Source organism: Arachis ipaensis, chromosome B03, assembly GCF_000816755.2.
Source record: "Arachis ipaensis cultivar K30076 chromosome B03, Araip1.1, whole genome shotgun sequence".
Lineage (NCBI taxonomy): Eukaryota > Viridiplantae > Streptophyta > Magnoliopsida > Fabales > Fabaceae > Arachis > Arachis ipaensis.
This window is the reverse complement of record NC_029787.2, coordinates 30,330,710-30,340,117: the sequence shown is the minus strand read 5'-3', so window position 1 is coordinate 30,340,117 and position 9,408 is coordinate 30,330,710. Positions and strand designations below refer to the sequence as shown.

At 50.0% G+C, this 9,408-nt stretch overlaps 1 long non-coding RNA gene across 1 annotated transcript in view; it reads left to right on the top strand.

The window, feature by feature from the left end:
• The window catches only part of LOC110270082, a 13,033-nt gene extending 4,457 nt beyond the window's left edge, over nucleotides 1-8,576 (top strand). The window contains exon 2 of the long non-coding RNA XR_002359115.1: nucleotides 8,495-8,576. This is a non-coding gene — a long non-coding RNA (uncharacterized LOC110270082). The remainder of the gene's footprint in view (nucleotides 1-8,494) is intronic.

Below are 9,408 nucleotides of genomic sequence, written 5' to 3'. Positions count from 1 at the left end.
TGTGTTCAAGAATCATCATACTGAACTAGGAGAGTCAATAACACTATTCGAAATCTGAAGTTCCTATAAATGCCAATCATTCTGAACCTCATATGATTGAAGCTCTGTTTCATTGATAGTTTGGAATTTATAGTATATTCTCTTCTTTTTATCCTAATTGATTTACAGTTGCTTGGGGACAAGCAACAATTTAAGTTTGGTGTTGTGATGAGCGGACAATTTATACGCTTTTTGACATTGTTTTTAGTATGTTTTTAGTAGGATCTAGTTACTTTTAGGGATGTTTTCATTAGTTTTTATGTTAAATTCACATTTCTGGACTTTACTATGAGTTTGTGTGTTTTTCTGTGATTTCAGGTATTTTCTGGCTGAAATTGAGGGATTTGAGCAAAAATCAGATTCAGAGGTTGAAGAAGGACTGCTGATGCTGTTGGATTCTGAACTCCCTGCACTCAAAGTGGATTTTCTGGAGCTACAGAACTCAAAATGGCGCGCTTCCAATTGTGTTGGAAAGTAGACATCCAGGGCTTTCCAGCAATATATAATAGTCCATACTTTGGCCAAGAATTGACGACGTAAACTGGCGTTCAACGCCAGCCTTCTGCCCAAATCTGGCGTCCAGCGCCAGAAAAGGATCCAAAACCAGAGTTGAACGCCCAAACTTGCACAGAAACTGGCGTTCAACTCTACAAATGGCCTCTGCACGTGCAACACTTAAAGCTCAGCCCAAACACATACCAAGTGGGCCCCAGAAGTGGATTTATGCATCAATTACTTACTCATGTAAACCCTAGTGACTAGTTTATTATAAATAGGACATTTCACTATTGTATTTGATCATCTTTGGATTATATTTTGATCTATTGACCACGTATGGGAGGCTGGCCACTCGGCCATGCCTACCCTCCATTCACTTATGTATTTTTAACGGTAGAGTTTCTACACTCCATAGATTAAGGTGTGAAGCTCTGCTGTTCCTCAAAGATTAATGCAAAATACTACTGTTTTCTATTCAATTCTTCTTATTTCGCTTTTACCAACCCTTCCAAACAAGGGAAGGCGAGGAAAGGGTTCCTGTCCTTCCGGTCTGCCCAAGGCCAGAGGATATTTGGCCTGTTCGAGGACTCTTATCATGGGTTCAAGGACAAATTCTTCAAAGTTCACCCCGTTAAAGGTCGTCATCCCTTTTGGTTATCGTTAGAGGGGGAACGCCTCATCCCGACTTATTGGAGCTTTGGGGCAGGGTCTAATTCTTTCATTAAGGTGACCTACAAGGGAATGTCCCTTGTAAATAAGAGGATTGCCGATGTGCTGTTTGCTCTTTTTGGGAAGAACCCCGTGAACCCCCACCTCCTTATGGGTGAACGGGAGTCCGCCAGAAATTATATTTGTGAGCTGTTCTGTCTTGTGCTTTTGCATTGTTTGTTGTTTGATTTCTTCTTCCGACTTCACGACTAACGTATTTGTTTTTCTGTTGTAGTGGAGATGTCTGCTTCGGTGACCGGGCTCGAAAATCTAGTCAAGACCTTCTTGGAGGACAGCGATGAGGAGAATGCTGACGAGAAGGAGGCCGGGAAGTCGGAAGGCCCTTCCTGGGAGAAGGAGGATCAGGCCGTGCCGTCTCCCCAGGACACCGCCATGACCGAAAAGAATTCGGCCGGGGCGCAGGCTTCCCCTATTCCCGAAGAGGCAGCCGTTGTTGGTCATTCGCCCTCTACCCGCCAAGAAGATGACGATGTGGAAACTGTTCATACTCCTAAGAGGCTGAGGGCCTCCGCCAGCCCGGAAGGAACCCTCACCGTGATGGAAAAAATTTTTGATGCTGGGACTTTCATCGACTCCCAGCTGATTCCTGGCACGGAGGAGCACTTCCTTGGCACCGACTTGACGGGGCAGGCGAGGTGGATGTATCGAACACTTCTTCGCGGAGCTGTGATAGCCCGGAAGGCCGAGTTCGAGTTGTCGGGTATGCAGGCGTTGCGAAGGAAACTTGATACCGCTGCCAAAGCCAACAACGAGTTTAAGGTCCAGGTCGAAAAGTTTCAGGAACAACTGGCCGCGGCGGAGAGGGGGTGGAAGGATGCCGAGGAGAGGGCTGCGTCATTTGAGGAAAAAATGAATGCCTCCGACGCCACCGTCTCTCGTCTAACCGAGCGGGAGATGACTCTAGAGAGCCAGCTTAACGCCGCGCAAGGTCGGGTGGTCGCTGTGGAGAAGGAGCGCGACGCGGCCGTCTCGTCGGCTGAGGCTGCGTGAGCCGAGGCGGGAGAGTTGAAAAGGAAATATAAGACGGTCAGGGAACAGGGGAAGAACGCAATCTTTATGACCGAAGAAGCCCTCAAGGCCCAAGTGAAGATCGTGGCCCCGGAATTCGATACGTCGGCTATTGGAGTCGTCGAAACAATCCAGGACGGCAAGATTGTTGATATGCCTCGAAAATGATCTCTTGTAACTTTGTGTTTTTGTGTGGCTTTGTAAGATACTTGTTATAACTGTTGAGACCTTTGCTACTTTTTAGTGGTCGCCTGGTCGGCCTTTTATTATCGCCTTTATTCTGTTTGTTTAGTAGCACCTATGTTTTGTTACCGTTTTTCTGGTGTGGACTTATTGTTTGTGTCCGTTTTGCCGTTTATGTTGGTAACGGTTGGAACCGTCTTGGTCATGTTATCGCGGCCGTTAGTCATGGCTATGATTCGACTGGCTCCCGGGGTGATCAGTCCCAGGTTGCCGTTGAAGAACGCGATTGTGTAGAATAGGTATTGGAGAATAGTAGATAAAAGAATTTAGACAAGTAAAAATTAGTCGTTAGCCAGACAAATTTGTGAACATGGCAGGTACTTGATAAAGATAAATAGCTAAGAATTAACACGTGAATAGAGTAAGCATCTATTGGCTCGTCAGGCCGCTTGGCCGGTGTGCCCAAGCTACGAATAGAATCTCCTTAGGTTACCTGCATTCCACGTTCTTGGGATTTCTTTACTGTCGAGTCTCTCCAGCTTGTAGGCGCCCTTGTCGAGCACTTCTTTGATTCTGTAGGGACCTTCCCAGTTTGCCGCCAGCTTTCTTTCTCCTGGGGTTGGTAAATCGACGTCGTTGTGTCGCAGGACGAGGTCTCTTTCCTCAAATTTCCTCCTAAGGACTTTAGTGTTGTAGCGCAGAGCTATTCTTTGTTTCAGTGCTGTTTCTGACAAGTGGGCCATCTCTCTGGTCTCGTCCACCAGGTCCTTTTCCACTGCTTCGTCTACTCCTGCGAGAAGTAGTCGTGGACTCGGTTCGCCAATTTCCACAGGTATCACCACGTCGACCCCGTATGTTAGGCGAAAGGGGGTTTCCCCCGTGGAGCTTTGCTCGGTTGTCCGGTAGGACCAGAGGACCGAAGCGAGCTCGTCGGGCCATGCGCCTTTCTTGTTGTCTAAGCGCTTCTTGAGGCCTAGTAGGATGACTTTGTTTGCGGACTCCACTTGTCCATTCGTCTGGGGATGTTCAACTGAGGAAAACTTTTGTTTTATCCCCAGGCCGGTGAAGAATTCCGTGAACTTCTTGTCAGTGAATTGTGTCTCATTATCCGAAATGACGACCTCCGGGATGCCGAAACGGGTTATCACCTGTCTCCACATGAACTTCCTGCAATTGGATGAGGATATGCTGGCTAGTGGTTCAGCCTCTATCCATTTGGTGTAATAGTCGATGGCAACTATGAGATACTTAACTTGTCCTGGGCCAACCGGGAAGGGCCCCAAGAGGTCGACTCCCCATTGAGCGAAAGGTCGGGTAGACGTTAGTAGGCTCAGCTCGGAAGCCGGCGCTTTGTGGAAGTTGGCGTTTTCTTGACACTTGACGCATTTTCTGACAAATTCCCTGGAGTCTTTCATCATTGATGGCCAGTAATACCCAGCTCGGATGAGCTTCCTTACTAGGGCTTTGCCCCCGATGTGGTGGCCGTAGCATCCCTCGTGGACTTCTCTAAGTACGTAGTCCGTCTGGTCGGGGTGCAAGCACTTCAATAGGGGTTGGCTGAGTCCCTTTCTGAACAGTTGTCCTTGTATGATTGCATATTTGGCTGCCTCCCTTCTCAACGTTTTGGTTGTCTTCTCATCATCAGGTAGTTTGCCATGTTCCAGGAAGTTTGTGATGGGGTCCAACCAGGAGGGGCTTGATTCCGTCAAATGGAAAGCAGCCGTTGGCTCCTTTACCATGCCCTGGATGAGGGACCGGTTGTCCGCTCCCGGTTTTGTGCTTGCTAGTTTAGATAGGAGGTCTGCCCGTGTGTTCTTCTCCCTTGGAACGTGTTGGACCGTGACTTCCTGAAATTGCCTGGTCAATTCTCTAACCTTTTCCAAATACCTTTGCAGCAACGGGTCTCTTGCTTGATAGCTTCCGTTCACTTGCGAGGTGACGACCTGTGAGTTGCTGCACGCTTCCAGCCTTGTCGCCCCGACTTCCCAGGCTAGGGTCAGTCCTCCCAAGAGGGCTTCATATTCTGCTTGGTTGTTCGATACGGAGAATTCGAACTTGGTCGATTGCTTGTATACGACCCCGGCTGGGCTTTCTAAGATGACCCCGGCTCCCCCGGACGTCTGGTTGGAGGCCCCGTCCACATGGAGCCTCCACCGTGTGCCCGTTTCCTCTGGGGATCGCTTGTTACCTCCACTAGGAAATCTGTCATTGCCTGGGCCTTGATTGCATGTCGGGGCTCGTACTGTAAATCATATTGGGAGAGCTCGATGACCCAAGTCATCATCCTTCCTGCCAAATCAGGCTTTTGGAGTACTTGGCGAATTGCTTGGTCCGTTCTCACGACAACACGGTGGCTCTGGAAGTATTGCCTCAGCCTTCGGGAGGAGGTTAGGAGTGCCAGCGCCAGCTTCTCCAATTTGCTATACCTCAACTCTACTCCTTGTAACGCCCTGCTTACAAAGTAAATTGGTTGCTGAGCCTTCCCTTCCTCCCGTACCAGCACTGCTGCAAGCGCTTCCTCCATTACGGCCAGGTAGAGGTAGAGTGGTTCTTCGGCCATTGGTTTCCCGAGCACCGGAGGTGATGCCAGGATCTATTTGAAGTGGTTGAACGCTTTCTCACACACAGGGGTCCATTCGAACACTATCCCCTATTTCATCAGATTGAAAAAGGGCAGGACTTTTGCTGCCGATGCGCCGAGAAAATGGGATAACGCCGTCAGCCTCCCTGCCAATCGCTGTACTTTTTTGATACAACCTGGGCTTTTCATCTGGAGAATCGCTTGGCATTTCTCTGGGTTGGCTTCTACCCCTCTCTGGGTTATCATCCAGCGTTTTTCAAGCCAAACGGCATCACCTTGTAGCAATAGATCCCTCCAGGCGTTATAAACGCCGTTTTGTCTTCGTCGGGCTGGTGCATCGGTATCTGATTGTATCCAGAGTAAGCGTCCATGAAGCTCAGATACCGGTATCCCGCCGCCGCGTCGACGAGTGCGTCGATGTTGGGAAGGGGATAGCAGTCCTTGGGGCATGCCTTGTTGAGGTCGGAGTAGTCCACGCACATTCTCCACCTCCCGTTGTGATTTTTCACCAAGACCGTGTTCGATAGCCAAGTCGAGTAGTCCAGCTCTCGGATGAACCCCGCTTCGAGGAGGCTGGCCGTCTGCCTGGCCACCTCCTCTGCCCTTTCCTGCGACATCTTCCTCCTCCTTTGGGCCACTGGTTGGGCTTCCGGCTTGACGGCCAGATAGTGCGACATGAGTCGGGGATCTATCCCCGGCATGTCGGCCGGTGTCCAAGCGAACAGGTCGGCATTGGCTCTGATCATCTCCATTAAAGGTCCCTTCAATCCATGGGGGAGATTTCTGTTTATGAACGTGAACTTCTCCTCCGTGTCTCCGACCTTAAATTTTTCCAGGTCCCCCTCAGGTTCGGGTCTGGGTTTGTCATCTATTCTGGCGTCCAGGTCGGCTAGAAAAACCCCTGATGCTTCTTTAGACTTTTTCTTCAAGGAGAGGCTGGTGTGGTCGCAGGCAACTGCCGTTTTCAGGTCTCCTTTGATGGATCTTATAGATCCGTCATCAGGTACAAACTTCATTACAAGCAGTTTCGTGCTGATCGCCGCGCCAAGGTCGTTGATGATTTTTCTCCCTAAAATGTTGTTGTAAGCTGTGGAATCTCGCAAGACCACAAATTCTGCCATTACTGTCCTCCGCCCCTGTCCTTGTCCCACTGAGGTCGGGAGGGAGATGATCCCGTCCGGCTTGATGAAGTGGTCGCCTAACCCTACCACATCGTGCTGGTGGGTCGCTAGGTCGGTGTCACGCAGCCCCAAGACGTCAAATACGTTGCGGAACATGATGTTCGAGTCCGCTCCCGTATTCACGAGGATCCGCTTGACGAGGCCGGTTCTGACTCTGGCCGTAATGACCATAGGGGGACTTTCCAGTATCTCGTCAAACCACTGGTCTTCGGGACCAAAGGAGATGGATGGGAGCCTCCAAGAATTTCTCGCAGATGAGGAGGAGACGGCCAGGATCCTAGCGTCTTTCTTCTGTGCCGCTTTCGACCTCGGGGCCGAATTCCTGGCAGTTACCACGTTCACCACCGTGAGGCCGTGGTCGTCTCCCTCCGGTTCTTGGCGTCGCCTTATTGCCGGGGCCTGTCTTCGCCTTCGTGGTCGCGATTCCGTCTCCTTGGTTCTCTAATGAGGTGGGAGAATTCGGCGAGCTTCCCATCCCTGATTGCTTGCTCTAGCGCATCCTTCAGGTCGAAGTAATCTTGGGTCTTGTGTCCGTACCCCTTGTGATATTCGCAATAAAGGCTCTTGTTTCCTCCTGTTCGGTCCTTCAGAGGTCGGGATTTCGACAGTATTCCTTTCACGGCTATCTGTTGGTAAACTTCCACGATTGGTGCCGCCAGGAGGGTGTAGTTGGTGAACTTCCCGACTCGGGGAAACGGCCTTGGTGTTTTGCTCGGACCGCCGTCCCTGGCGTGTTCCTTTCGCCTTTCTCCGCCCTCTTGGTGTTGGGTTTGGGTGTAGGGGGGTTGCCGTTTATTGGCAGCCACGATCCGGCTGACTTCTTCGTCATTAATGTACTCCTTAGCCACACATTGGATCTCCTGCATTGTCCATACTGGCTTCGTAGTGAGGTGCTTTCTGAAATCCTCGTTCAGGAGTCCGTTCGTCAAACACAGGATTGCCACTAAGTCTGTCAGCCCGTCAATTTCCAGGCACTCGTCGTTGAATCTGTCTAGGTATTTCCTGGTCGACTCGTCGGGTCGTTGGGTCACCCCAAGTAGGTTGATTGGGTGCTTCGCCTTTACAATTCTGGTCGTGAATTGGGCTAAGAAGGCATGGCTGATGTCCGCGAAGCCGGTCACCGAGCCCTGCGGGAGGTTATTGAACCACCGTATTACAGGTCCTGCCAGGGTGACCGGAAAAGCGCGGCATCTTACCTCGTCCCCCACTCTCTCCAGGTTCATCCTGGCCTCGAAGGCCGTGAGGTGCTCCAGAGGGTCTTGCGTTCCGTCATACCTCATGTCCGTGGGCTTGTCAAAATGTTTTGGCAGCCGGACTTCGAGTGTGGAACGATGAAATGGGGTCGCTCCCATTATCACGGGTCCTCGTGTTCTCGTCGTTCTCCCTTCATCGTTCTCCCCACGGGCGTCTTCGGTTCCGCGATCTATAGTACGTCGCCTCTCATGCCTGGCATAAATGACGGGGTCATGGCGTCTTCTCGCGCGTCCCCTTTCTCCAGCGCTCTCGGACTCAGCTTGCGGGCTGGGCGTGCGTCTGGAGTGGCTCCTTGAGTGGGAGCGGGAGTGGCTTTGTTCTGGGGTGTGCTGATCGTGTTCTCTTTCCGCCAGCCGACGTTCAAATTCTTGCATTCTGTGGCGTAGCTCTTGCATTATTCTGGCGTGGTTGTCGCCAGTTCCCCCGAAGGGACGTCTCTCGTGAGGTTGTGGTGTGTGTCTCGGAGGGGATCCTGTGCGCTGCCGGGGAGCAGTCGCGGCGGGGTCCCCTACGGGCTCGGCCTCGCGGGCTGTCTCACCTTGGACCACTACGAAGTTCATGGACGAGTTTCCCACAGACGGCGCCAATGTTCGGTAGGTCGGGTACCGGACGGATCGGGTTGGTATACTGGTTGGTGATGAGGGGTCTCGTCTCGTTGTGAACTGCCGATCTGGTGTAGGCGGGGTCACGAGCACTTCTTGTAAAGGGAGGTGTCACCTGCAAAGACACTCCGACGCTCTAGTCAGTAATGTGCAGGCGAAAAAGGGGGAGAGTGATGTGTGACGTACCTTGGGGGAAGGGTAAAACCTTCCCCTTATATGCTGTGTCAGAGGTGGGCCCTACAAGGACAGACCCACTTTTTCCGAGACGTTCTCCCACAGCTGTAAGTGAGCTGTCTGGGACGCGTGTCCGGGTCGGTTGCGGGACGCCTCACCCTTGACCGTTCGGGTCGGGTGGTGCTCGGGTCGGGTGACGCTCGGATCGGGCCGACCCGTGGAGGATTTGGGCCCGGCCGTAACAGGTCTTTCTTGGTATGATACAATGGTTCTTACAAAAATTCAGAATAATAAAAAGGAATCTAACTGTTGTATGATCTTTATCCAGAAAAAAGAAAGAATTCAGTGCATATATAAATCAAAATCTATAGTCTGATTGGAGGATGCTTTGAACTTTATGAACATATACACTCGCATGTTATCATGTTATCATGTATGCTATGTTGGTTCTCTTTGTAACACTATTTTTCAAAGTCAATCTGGTATAAGTTGGCACCTCGCAGATGCATGTCAACATCAATGTCAATCTAAGGGAGAGAAAAAAAGAAAGAAGAAAAAGAGAATGTGTGATGTCTAAAGCATATCTATTAATAGATTATGTATGGTTTAATGCATGGACATATTTTTGGTGTCACCTATGCTATGCATATGTCTTTGCTTTCAAGAGGGTAATTTGTTAGTCACTGTATCAGAAAGTGGGGTATGCAATCCTTTTCAACTTAGCAAATCCATAGAAACACCTCCAAGACAATGCCATGTGATCCCATATCACTCATCAAAAATAATTTCAGTTGGAAATTGATTTGAAGGTTCCCTACTTCCCTTAGCATCTATATCTATATATACCAAATTTCTTGAGGTTCTAAAGCAACACAAGTCATTTGCATCCTCAAGTATCCTAACTCAAACACTTATTTCTCATACAAGTTCTTTGAAAAAACCACTATACAACATGGGTTTCCGCATTCCAAGTATTAAAAGGGCAACAAAAACAATTTCCAAGGGGATTGATGTACCAAAAGGCTACCTTGCAGTCTACGTTGGAGACAACATGAGGCGGTTCGTGATTCCGATATCATACTTGAACCAACCTTTATTTCAAGAATTGTTGAGTCAAGTTGAAGAAGAATATGGATATGATCATCCAATGGGTGGTCTC